Genomic DNA, 13,199 nt, shown 5'->3' with positions numbered 1-13,199 from the left:
AAAATATATCAAATTTATGCTGCATTTTCACTGTTGGCATGGGGTTCCTGATACCTCAGGACAAATGTTTACAACTCTTTTAAAATAAAAGTTATTATTCGCTTGGTCGACTGCAAAATATTTATCTAAGGATCACTCAATAGGAGGATAGTTGATTATTAGTTTAGTTTAATAACTTGATCTCATAAATTTTGAAGCCTGTAGCATCATGGAGGACTATTTTTTGGATGCATACTTGACCATATTGTATATTTTTAAAGATTCTTTTACAAGTGTTCATAACCTAAGGCTAATGCTGTATTTCAGTATTTTAAAGCAAACTAGCAAATGCCATAGTGCTGACCAAGTAATAGGCTCTGACTTATTTGAAGTGAGAGCTCTCTCTTGCCTGTTCCATCCATCCTCCAATCAGTTTCTAAGCTTTATGAAGAAGTTCTTAAAACTGGTATGAGAAGCATCCAACCTTGTGAATATGAAGGGAGGTAAAACATAGAACAAGCTGTACAAAGCTACTCTGCATGAAAATGCTCTTCTACTAGTGTGCCTTTGTTCGAATAAATTTTAACTGACTTAATTAAATGAACACTGATGTGTCAAAAAAATTAATAACAACTAACAATTGTATAGCACTCTCTAATCTACAGAGTGCTTTTGCAGGTTTTGTCTCATTTGGTAGCCTATTATATTTGGACAGGAACACTTAATGGAATGTTTTACTTATAGAGTGTTCCCATACACCACAGTCTTGTTACTTGACTAGAACCATTATGGATATGGCAATCTGGACTCTAATTCTGAATATACGAATGTCTCTTTCATTTTGGCTTTGTGGAGAATTGAGTAGTTTGACATAAGTGGATTTTCCAGATAAATACAACTTAGCATTAAAAGCACCAAGATGATTAATTATAACCACTTTTAAGAGGAATCATTATAAAATCTATATAACTTTTTATCTCCTTTTTACAAGTCATGTTTGAGATGTATTTTAGTTGTAAAGAAATACAGGACCACATTATAATATTTGGAAAATACAGAAATGTGTGAAGAAGAAAACAAAAAGAATTCCATATTCCTACAGTGTTTATTCAAAGATTAACACTGTTAATATTTCAGTATGATTTCAGCCTTTCTACAGTGAAATATATTTCTATGTGTATAAATATAGTTACATATTAATCTTACACTTTACATACTGTTTTATCTTGCTTTTAAAATCAATATTATATCATGATTATATTTTTCATATCACTTCATGTCTAGACATACTAATTATCAGTCATATTTTCTATATCCTTTTTATCTACCTTTTAAGGTAATTGCTAAGTAATTGTATTATAATTTAATTAAATAAATGTTTAATCAGTTTCATGATAATATTTACATTAAAAATTAAGGATGCTTAAATTATAAATAACAGACTTCAATCTATTCTCATAAATCTATATATCATACTACATAATTTATAAAGAATTGAACAACCATTCAGTGAATAAAGAATCTATGCTATGTAGTTGGAGAAAATCTTTTTATATAGTTATTCTGTGATTATTTGTAGTTGTCTAAAATATGATCTCAATCTTGAGTATCTGTGAAAGATTTAAAATAGACACTGTGTAGAAGGTTCTTAATAGGGTTAAATTTAAATGCAGCATTCTCTATGTTTCTTAGTATGCTTCCTTACTTTGAAATATAAAATACTAACAATAAACACAATAACAGTGAAGCAATAATTAACCTGAAGCTTCAAAATATATATGCACTACTAAGTATAAAGTTGTATGATACTGTAAACATAGGATAAAAAGGCCGTCAAAATTTCACAAAAAAGGAACACATCTCTATATTATCGAATCAGAAAACTTCAAGGTGCCTTCCTCCTTGAGATCCTAGGAAACACAACATTAAAATGGGGGTGACATCTGCGTTTATACTGAGTGATAGGTACAAAGATAGCTACCTACTCAAATATACTTTATATGGTTCCTTCTCGACATTGAGAATGACAGATGACAAATATAAACCCTTAGGGCTTTATTTATAAAGTCACATCTGTACATTCACATTGGCTCTGTTTATGAGAAGAGACAGACTGGATAAAAATAGTCAGGTATGATAACCCAATGAAGTGCTCAGAGAATGTTGTAAAACACATAGTCAACTATAAACCAATTGGCCCTGTATTAGGGCCAATTATTCAGAAAACTCTAATATAAATTTTCCTTAAAATCACACTAAACCACAATTTTGTCTCTTCTTTGAATTTTAACGTGGGTACAGTAATTCTACAAGCTCCATGAGGACAGGACCCGTGAGCATTTTGTTCTCTCTTGTATTCCTAGCACCAAGTATAGTGCCCCACATTCAGTAGGTGCTAAATAAATACTTTCATTGAATAAAAAAATATAGATTGATTATAAAGTACTTGGAAATTAGAAATAGGACATCCTGGGGAGATTAAAGGTTGCAGCTACATATATGATAATATTCATATGCAGGTATATGGATATTTACATTATAAAGTAACTTAAAAACATAAAAGTCTCAATAAAGTTTTAATCAATACTTTCTTTTCCCTCAGAAAAACGTATCATTTAAAAAATATTTTCATCCCCTTAGTGCGAAGATCTGAGCTAAGAAATTTTAAGAAAACAATAAGATTTAACTAGTTAATAATAGTGTTTAATATTGCCAAGAGATGTAGCAAAACTTTCAGGCATTATGTAAGGAGGTACAGGACAGGGGTTAACTATATGCAGATATTATGGCAGGCAGTCTAGGCCTGTCCAAAACGCTGCCTTTAAATTTTTACTGTTTTTTTCTTGTTCATCTCTGGTACTCATAAGCTAATGTTTTCTATTTTTAGGAATCATCTTCAATGTAGTGTCTTTGAGAGTTCCGGCTGTGATAGATGGGACCTAAGGTAGTGAGAGATATTTGTTGGTGTTGGTCATTTTAGGTTGAATATATAGACTATGATCTATATACATTACACTGAATACTTTCTTTGCTCAAATAAAAGGGAAAATATTTAAAATCTTAAACAAAATAGTGGACTGTTCTGTCTATGCATATCTATATACAGATGCATATGTCTTTGTGTAGGTCTTAGGCATGTATATTCATTTGACTTGTACTGGAGACTGTTTAGCATGCAGTTCATTAAAATATGTCATCATTTTCCCAATGATTTTATAAAAATACCAAAACTGCCATTTTACACATCAGGAAAATTGTCCTCTGCTACAATATAAAAGCAAAGGTTTGTACATCACTTTCATCTTAATGAGTTTTGTGGTAGTAGGTGATTTATGCTTCTTTTATCTTTTTATTCAGTGAATGCTAGTATAACAGGATGACAGTTTGTTCATCATAGCTTCATTGAATTGATTTTCATGATATTTAAATAATGAATGCTATTTTTTAATAAATGTGTGTTTCAAAATAACGTTCTGGTATATTTTCTAATTTTAAAATGTGTGTGTGTATGTGTCTATGTGTATGTGTGTGTTTTGATTTGAAGATTTTCTGCTGCTATCTTTGACACAGCTGTTAATGATCTCTCATTCAATTCAATGGTTCTTTTATACCCCACCCATCAGAAAATGAAGGAATGCAAATTTTAAATTGAGCTAGAGATACCAATGCCCAAGAAACAGGCATTTCAATATATAAAGGGTTTTATGGTTTTGATGGGGTATCATTATATTTTGTTGCCTAACCGCCATTTAAACACCAGAACTCAATATGAAAAATAAAAGGAAGCTCATTTGCACTGTAGCGGGCTCTCTCCTCAGTGTCCAAGTTACTCTCTATGAGTTAGTCACTTAGGTAAGTTTTTTAGTGTTGAGCCTCCCTAAAAACCAACCAAGTGGTAACTGAGTGACTTTAAGTGTATTAAAATTAACATAATGCATCGGGGTACACAGCTTTAGTTAATTCCTACAGCAATCCTGTGAGATATGTTTTTATCCCCATTTTGCAGATGAATAATCTAAAACTCAGAAAGACTAAAAACATTGCCCAAGGTCCTAGAGCTAGTAAGAGAGAGCTGAGATTCCATCATTGCTCTCTTACCTCAAAGCCTGTGTTTCCTTTTCTACTCTGTTCCGTCTCCCAGTAATGTTAACACTGTATTTAGAAGGCTAAATTTTAACTTAAAGCTTTTAAACGTATACCCCTTTCAAAACTGCTCTCATGTTTACTCAGAAAAGTCACTGAATGTAAATGAATATTTGCCTCCCATTCAGTCGGTATTCCCTAGAAAAAATCCCGACCATCTTATTCTACAGTGAAGCACTCCACTGCTATTTTGAGAAAATACTTATTGCGTTGAATAGTTGGAATGCTTCACAGGGTAAAATACCAGTTCTTTTTGCTCCAGCTCTAGCTAGATTTGAAATGTCAGGTTGAGTCATTTCTCTGTATTCTGAAAGAATGTGAGACAGTAGGGATTATTTGGAGATGCCAGACACATACAATGTGGCATCCAGACGAAGGGGAGTGATAGGTCATTGCCTGGCAGATGGCATAATGAGCTGGAGAGGCTAATGGCAGATGGACTTGACGATTTGGGCAAAGCAAAAGAGCGTTTGGCTACTAACACAAAGTACAAGGAAAGCATTGAAGGAGTCTACTCCGATCTGATGATGATGCCAACTTGGATTTAGCAGATGATATGGTGAGAATGAGGCATATGGAAGATAAAGTGGTATTTTTTTCTAGGTATGGTAAGGAAAAGGCAGCTAATGTAAGCAAAGTGCTGAGGTTTTTGGTTAACTAAACTCATGTGTGTAGGGACATATTTTTAATATACTCAGCAATACTTTCATATTGTCAAGGTAAAGTATGAATTTATAAATTGTTCGTTAATACTATAAGGTTAAACTTTAAATCTTACCACAGCCTTCATGAGTTAAGCAAATTAACTCCAATTATATATTTTATATTTTGTTAGAAAAATGAGATACTCATACCACTTGAAACAACTGTAGTAAGTAGATTTTCTAAGCTATATTTTTACTCTGAAACTACTTGAAAGGAGCCACTATTTTTTCATTTATTGATCAAGGTAGCTTTTTGTGAGTGTAATGTCCTATCCGTCTAAAAAGATGAAACTATTAAACAACCAATAACAGAGCTTTGAGATGTTTCCCCCAGTAGTGATGATTAATTTCCACCAATTCCGCCAAATTCTTTTATCCATCTGTAACACATACTATGTTGAATAATTGATTGGCAATTTCTGGTTAAAATGTATCTGAACTTTAGCCCCTGCTGAAGTCTCTCCCAACTTCCTATGGAAATATTATGAATCCATAGAAAATGATGAGAACACACAGATCGAAAGATTAAAACAAACAAAACAAAACAAAAAAGCCAGTATCTGGGTTAATGAGACCAGACTAAGTTATGAGCAAAAGTTTGCCTCATGAAAGTAAGATGGGTAGGGGTCAGATGCGTGAGGTTTTGCAATTCTACACTATGGCCGATGGCCCAGAGTCCCAGGATCTATACTAACCAGAACTCTGGACAACCATATCTCTACTGTGAAGTTGCTACTTTATGAGGCAAAAAGAGTATGCCTACCCTCATGCATTTTTCTATGTTCATTGAAAGACAGCAGCTCCCAGAACTGATAGTAGTATATTTTATCCTGGGAACATGTAAGACTCACAAATAAACTGCGATAACTGAAGACTAAAAATTATAAATGTTTATTGTACATTATGGAACAAGGTTAAGGGTAGGAAAAAAGTTACTGAAGTAAAGCAAAGCTATGTTAAGCACATGGTAGCTAAAAACTGGAAATAGGACTTAAATGTATGGGCATTAACCTATCCTCTAACTATGGACCCAAAAAAAGCTATTCAACCATTCTCTGAGTTGGGAAAGACTGGGACCAAAGGCAGACGACTCGCTGGTTCTGTTGCCAAATATTTTGTCTGAAGAGAACTTGCCTCATTTGAAAATGAGTAAAGAGAAAAAACTCACCACATGGGTTATGAAAAAAATCACACAGGACTGGGGAAATGGAACATAAATTTCAAAAGAAGAGAAAATGAGTCCCTGCAAGATCCAGAAGAAAATATCTTAAAACTCTTTGCCATCCTAAACACATTGGGGGAAAAAACACGTCTTGGATATACAAAAGCACAAAGTCATAGGGACAACATTCTGAGATGTGCAGGCAACAAAAATAGGTGAGAAGGGATATGGGCAAGATAAGTAAGGGTTTCAATGGAACTAAAAATGCAACAGAAGATTAGGAAATTAAATGCATATTGGAGTTACTAAAAAGAAGAAATATACTGCAGAATATCAAATTAGTAATGCAGAACAAAAACTTAGGAAGCTTTACTGGAGTCCTGAGAAAAGGAAAAAGGGATGAAAATGAGAGCTATAAAGGAAAGAAAATGGAGATCTAGCCTATGAATAATTGATGTATCTGAGGAACAAATGTTACAGAAGTTATTAAAAATATAGTGGAAGACAACTTTTATGAATTCAAAAAATACCCATGTACGTACCTTGAAAGGGCTTACTAAATTTCCAGAAAAAATAATGAAAGGAAACTCATATCTAAATGTATTCTGGTTAATTTCTTACATTATAAGGATACATTTTAAAGTCCTGCAGGCATCTGAGAAGGGGAAAATATAATAAAGATAATCTAGAAAAAAGAAAGCTGGCTCTGGATTTATCTGTAACATCTTAGTCCTGAAGGCAATGTAACAACATCTAAAGAGGCAAAATCTAGAGGTGGCAAAAGGATTTGACATGTCTTTTATATCCAGCCATGATGACTTCCATGTGTGAAGGCAACAGAAGTAAATCTTCAGATGCAAAAGGATTCAAATACTATACCACCCATTTAGACTTTTCAAAGAATTTACTTTAGGCTTTATTACAGCCAATTATGAGATTTTTTTTTTTTTTACTCTGAACATCACGTTGAAGAATCATGGTGAGACTATATGTTTTCAGGTGGATTCTGTAACCTGTCTTCAGATGCTATTCTTCTTTCATTTCCACTCCTTTTTAGTACCAAGAAATGTGCTTTCCAAGCCGTGTCTTTTATCTCACAGTTCAGATGGAATCTTGTCATGTTTAATGACAACTTACAACAATTATTGGTGGTGTACCATTCCAGCACTTATTAGCAATAGGTAAACAATTTACATAATCACTGTACCAGAACATTGTGCCAGGAGAATTACTGAATAATTTTTACTCTCTACAAAATCATACCTACTTAAAGGAATATAACAGACTTATTCATTATAAAGAAACTTGAGTAATAATTTACTGCATCTTTAAAATGCATTGACTGTCTTGACTAATTGCTACTATAGATTGATGCTTTGTGATTTACCACATGTAAACTCAGGTGTGATCATGATAATGCATTGAGTAATTACTAAGGTTATGGGGGTGGTTTGAGAATTTTGAGATGCATCTTATTCACCAAAATATCTCATTTGCACTAGAACGTGGAATCTTGTGTAAAAAAAGAGAAAAGGAAAGAAAAACAGTAAATGCAGAATCTTCCACCTTAACTTCGACCAACACCCTTAATTACACTAAGATCAATATTGATGACCCAGATACACAGCATTATTCATTTATTCAGTCAACAAATATTTACTGAAGTACTCCTGTGTACAAAGGATTTTACTGGAACCTAGATACACATCTGTGATAACCTTGCCTGGTGATCACCTCTTTTCCACTTTCTCATGCTTAGTAAACCTTTTCTTCAAAAACATTGAAATATTCAGACCACCATCATACTACTTTAATGATCTCCTGGATTTAAATCACTCCATACCCGTGCCACAGCACAAAGCCAATCATTCCAACTCCACTCTTACCATTGTCCTCAATTCCCTGATCATTTTTATTTTTGCTGATAATCTCTGACTTGTATAATAGACTTTATGATATATGATGGGAAGGTTTTTGATCAGAAAATACTGACAAGGCAAATATTTATCTTAGTAAAACAAAATAATACAAACATAAAACCTATTTCCCAGTGCTACATGTACTTCAGGAGTTGGAACTAATTTTACCAATATTATGTGAAAATAAAGTAAGAACCTAAAATTGGGACATAAGAAAATGTTCTACCATTCTCCCCACTGACATTTCCCACTGGGACTTTGGAATTCAGGTCTTTGGTAGGTTAGGTTGAATTCAATCTTTGTAAATATGCGTGTAGCTTTGGGGGTGAAAATCTAAAGATTATCTTGAAAGGAGATTTGCCTTGTCTAGATCATTCTTACAAACGCTATGCAATGATTTTTATATATGAGTTTACTCACGGTTACCAATTATATGTGAAGGCAAGTTGTACATAACCCTCCCATAAGTATAACTTTGAGGACGATGAATTTAGATCTCACTTTACTTCAAGAAAATAAGTCTCCCACTCAGCATCACATACTATGAATGGAGGGTCAAGTGAGGATGAAGGAAAGCTATGAAAGCTATATATAGGTTATATTTTTTAAATGGGTTCTCATGGACACCCTGCAGAAAGTTGGGAGGTATAGAAAGAAGAATTGATTTAAATAGCTTACTGAAAGTTCAGGCCATATTACTCTTTGTCCATCTTCTTCCTACCTTCCCATTTCTCATTATTTTATCATAAATAAATTTCCAATATATTTGTATTAGGGTGTTTTTCTTTAAAAAGTGTCTGTGGGAAGTTGTATGCCGTAATGCACAACAGAACAAGAGTCTGAAACCAAGTTACTTGGGTTTGAATCCTGACTAAGCCATTCCCTAGGTATGTGACCTTGTACTTCAGTTTTTCAGTTTCCTCATCTGTAAAATAAAGGAAAACGTTATCTCCATAAAAAATTCCTATGAGGCATATGGAATAATATTAGTACCTGACTCAGTGTGGTTTTAAGAATTCAATTATATTTATCTGTATATAGGCAAACAGAGTCTGAATGCCATAGATAGATAGATAGATAGATAGATAGATAGGTAGATAGATAGATAGATAGATGATAGATAGATACTTGCTTTTACCTATGTTAATCTTCTTTAATCCTCACAACAACTTTATGAGGTAGGTATTCTAATTATTGTCCTTATTTTGTAGATGACTAAATTGAGCCATTGAAAGGTTAAATAACTTGCTCAAGATAACACAGCCAATGAGTGAGAGAGCTGAGTTTTGATTCAATACAGTCTAGCTTCTGAGTCTGTCCTCTTGACCACATTATCTCTTTCAACCTTATAATGAGCGAAATTTACTCCAGGAGCATTTATTAATATCCAGGGCTAAAAACTCAATTGCTAGTACTTCAGCACTTAGGTTTCTTGATGTTTGAAAGATAGGCTTGCTCTTCTGCTTTTAACAAGAAATCCTTTAGTTATCTGTATCCTTTCTTTAGTCAACTAAAGGTGAAATAGAATATAATAGCAAAAATCATGACTGCATTTACAGGTGGCACTAAAATTCATAAATTATCCACATCTCCATGCTCCAATTTCCATGTCACTTACATGAGAAATTGCTGATACGATTCAGAGCATCATGTGATGACTGATTTTTAACTTCTCTTGCACTGCCATTAAGAAATAGGAATATTTAAATGTGCAGGTAGTTGTCTCTGCCCTTCACATATTGGCCTTTAGAACTTATTACCAATAGCTTCAGGCATTTAATAATGTATTTTATAGCAAGATAACATTAGTGGGGTCTTTCCTATGCCAACATTTTTCCCAAAGAATTCTTAAACCCAAACTGCATCTCTACATTGGATATAACTCTCAGAATATTTAATGATGAAATGAGCTGTAATAGGTAAAATAAGAATATAGGTGAAGAGCCAAGTGAATAAGTACATGTTATATCTATCACCAACTCATGTTTTTAAAATGCTTAACAGTAAGACAACTCTCACTCTGATAATCAATGACTACATCTCTGTGTTAATGTCCATGATTTTTAACAACATTGTCACATGAAATCATATATCTATATTGAATATCCTGAGAATAAATTAATAAGTCGCTACTGAACTTGGTTTTCAGAAGCTGTTAAAGCAAATAATGGATATTACTAATGTTAAGATATTTCTGTCACTATTACAAAAGATTTATATGTATATGTACATCCAGATTAAATATTGTTTTAATAAAATAACCCGATTGCAAAATATTTCTTCAAATGTTTAAAAAGAACTTTATACCTCACATCTCACAACACCCACCCCTATATACTTTGATCCAACCACAAAAGTACTTACCAAAGCCTTTGCCTTGGACTAAAAGACCCCACATATATTTGCCTGAACCCTTCATTAATCTGTAAATTCTTAGAAGATAGGGACTATGCTTAACCCGATGCACATCAAAATAGTTAACACATAGTAGGTGCTCAAAATATTTCTTAAATAAATGAAAGAGCCATTAAATGAAAAATTAAAAATTTGATTAGCATACAGATAAAAACTGAGGACAAGGGAAGAAATTATGTTTTCCAGAAATGACTGTCAAAATGAGAATATAAAAATGGACATGCATAGAGCCCAAGGAAGCCCAGAATTAAATGAAAGGGTAAGTGATCGGAACAAATAAAGGATGTTCAAAGAGGTAGGAGAAAAAAGAGAGAGTAGTTATAAAACAAGGGAAAAGAAACATTCTAGGAGTTGGGACTTACTGACAATGGCAAATGTTGTGGAGAAACTAAGCAGTTTGAATACTGAAATTAACTATGATTGTTAAATCATTCTTAGATATGGAATTTTATGTATAGTGTGGTAGTGTCAATTCGAGCAATGCTAAAAATTTAGAACAAATAATTGAATTAAAGTTACTCCACACATGGTAAATCACCAAAGCTGGTCCATGTTGTACACCACAGAAGCAATATGAGACTTAAGGTAAAGGTGTTTATTAAAAACAAGATACTTAGTTTTCTTTTTGCATTTTAAGAGAATGTTGGAATAGGAGACACAAATTAACAACGTTTATTGCTGAATATACAATTTCAATCAGAATTCAAAAGCCTTAAAACAGCTAAATGGAAGTAAAATTAATAAATGCAGGAACTTTAATTAGAATAAAAGTAAAAATGTTCTTTTAGCATTTATCTCAGATACAGCCATTATTTTTACAGTGCAAATGAATTCAAATTTCATACTTTTAAGCTGATTAAATAGATCCTCCTCATTCAATTTCATGAAACTGCCAATTTACAGAGAATTTGGGTATTAAAATTTACTGTACATGACAACTAGACTCATTTTCAGAATGCAGTCTACCACCTCTATGTGATTAGATTTCCTATTATAAGCTCTGAAAAGGTTAATGAAAACCTTTGCCAAGCAGCTCAGGTTTTATAATTGGGTGTAATAAGTAGATATGGCAATGGAGCTCTTCGTTAATGTAATTGTAATGCAGATCCGCAATGTGTTATAAAAACAACACAGTGAGGGATCTAAAGAGAAATAAAGACACACACACTTGTTGCTTGTAAATATGATCGAGAAATACATTGTATGCTTCTATTTGTCTGTTAACTGCAAAATATACCTCAGAAACAACTATTTATTCTTTTAAACTATAAACAAAGTTAGAATGGCCTGGTGACTTGAATTCCGATCTCTCTCTCAGCCCCCTGATGAGAAAGACAGAGAGAGAGAGAAGAGAGAGAGAGAGAGAGAAAGAGGGAGCAGGAGAAGGAAGGCTAGTGGAGGGAAGAAAAGAGAGGGAAGAGAGAAATGAAGTATGAGAATATTTGCTCTTCTTTGTTACCTGTGTTTCCTCTCCACTCACCATGAAAACAACATACTTCAAGTATTAATCTAAAGTTTACTTCCCCCAGGACAACTGTAATGAACGCCACTCTACACAATTATCGCTTGCTTCCTGATCCTTAACTTGTACTTTATTCATAAAGGCTGTTACCTGTACATTTATCTATAGCATAGTCGTTAAGAGCACAAACTCTGGAGACAAGCCTGCCTACATTCAAATCTCAATTCTGGTTAACTCTTAGTTGTGTGCTCTTGTGAAAGGAATTCAAAATATACCTAAAGCAGTGTATTTCCTGCACTATACCCTGACTAATATTGATATACAAGGTGTTTTCCAGCTTGGCTCAGGCTTTCCTTCCAAGCCTCATCTTCTATGACTTCTCCCTAATGTGATATGCTCTACCCTAGCACATGTTCTTAAACACATTGTCCATCTGAATGCCTGTGTCTCAGCTTGTACTATTCCTTTTGCCTGTAAAACTTCATACCGTAGGAGAAGCTACTACATTTTATCATTCAAATGCCACCTCCTCTTTGAAGCCCTCCCTAAATGCAGTGAAGCCTTTCCTCATCTGTGATTCTATAGCATTTACAATTCTTCCCCCTAAATGAAAACCTGCTTTCAAAGTTTATTGGTGAGGTGTGAGGGAAAAGAACGGTGGAGTAAGGTAGTTTTCAATGCTATTTATGTTCTAGAGTAACCTAAAATTTTTAATAATGTAACTTGAAAAGATTTTCTTGGTTAAAAAAAAGTGAAACATCAGGATTGTTCTATGGTTTTTCAGAAATTACATGATGATTGTATCGGAAATAAAATCAACTACTAAAAAAATTCTGAACTATATCCATATATTCTCCTGGTTCTTTCTAACTCACTAAGCCAGATCCCTTTTCAGAAGGTCTGCCTTCTCAATAGGACTTTTCTCTAATTGTCTCCTTGTTTGTGAATGCAATGGGAATTTTAGGCAATTTAAGATGTACCTACTCAGGCTTTTATAGACTTAAAAAAATGACACTTATTCTGAACAGTATTACCAATTTGTGTGTTAACTCGCATTTAACAAAATATCAAACAGGCATTGAGGAAAGCCACTGGTGAGTATTTCAAATAATCTTGGGTAAAGAGCATGTCAACTCCAACTAGCCATACAGATGAAGGTAAAAAAATGTCTAAGTTAATTATTTCCATACATCCCTTAAACCAGGAATTTAAAACCCATATAAGCCCAAATAAATTAGTATTACCTTTCTGTTACTTTCTATTTCCAGAAATGCTTAAAATACTTTATATTTACAACATATAATGAAAATGTGGGGAAACTGAAAGAAAGCCATGGTAGGGAATAAGCGCATGTGAAGGAGATGTGTAAAGGCAGAGAGAGGAAAGAAAATAGAGAGGCAGAAAAGAAAAAGTAG

The sequence above is a fragment of the Eubalaena glacialis genome, chromosome X (assembly GCF_028564815.1).
Source record: "Eubalaena glacialis isolate mEubGla1 chromosome X, mEubGla1.1.hap2.+ XY, whole genome shotgun sequence".
Taxonomy (NCBI): domain Eukaryota; kingdom Metazoa; phylum Chordata; class Mammalia; order Artiodactyla; family Balaenidae; genus Eubalaena; species Eubalaena glacialis.
This window is presented reverse-complemented; position numbering follows the sequence as displayed.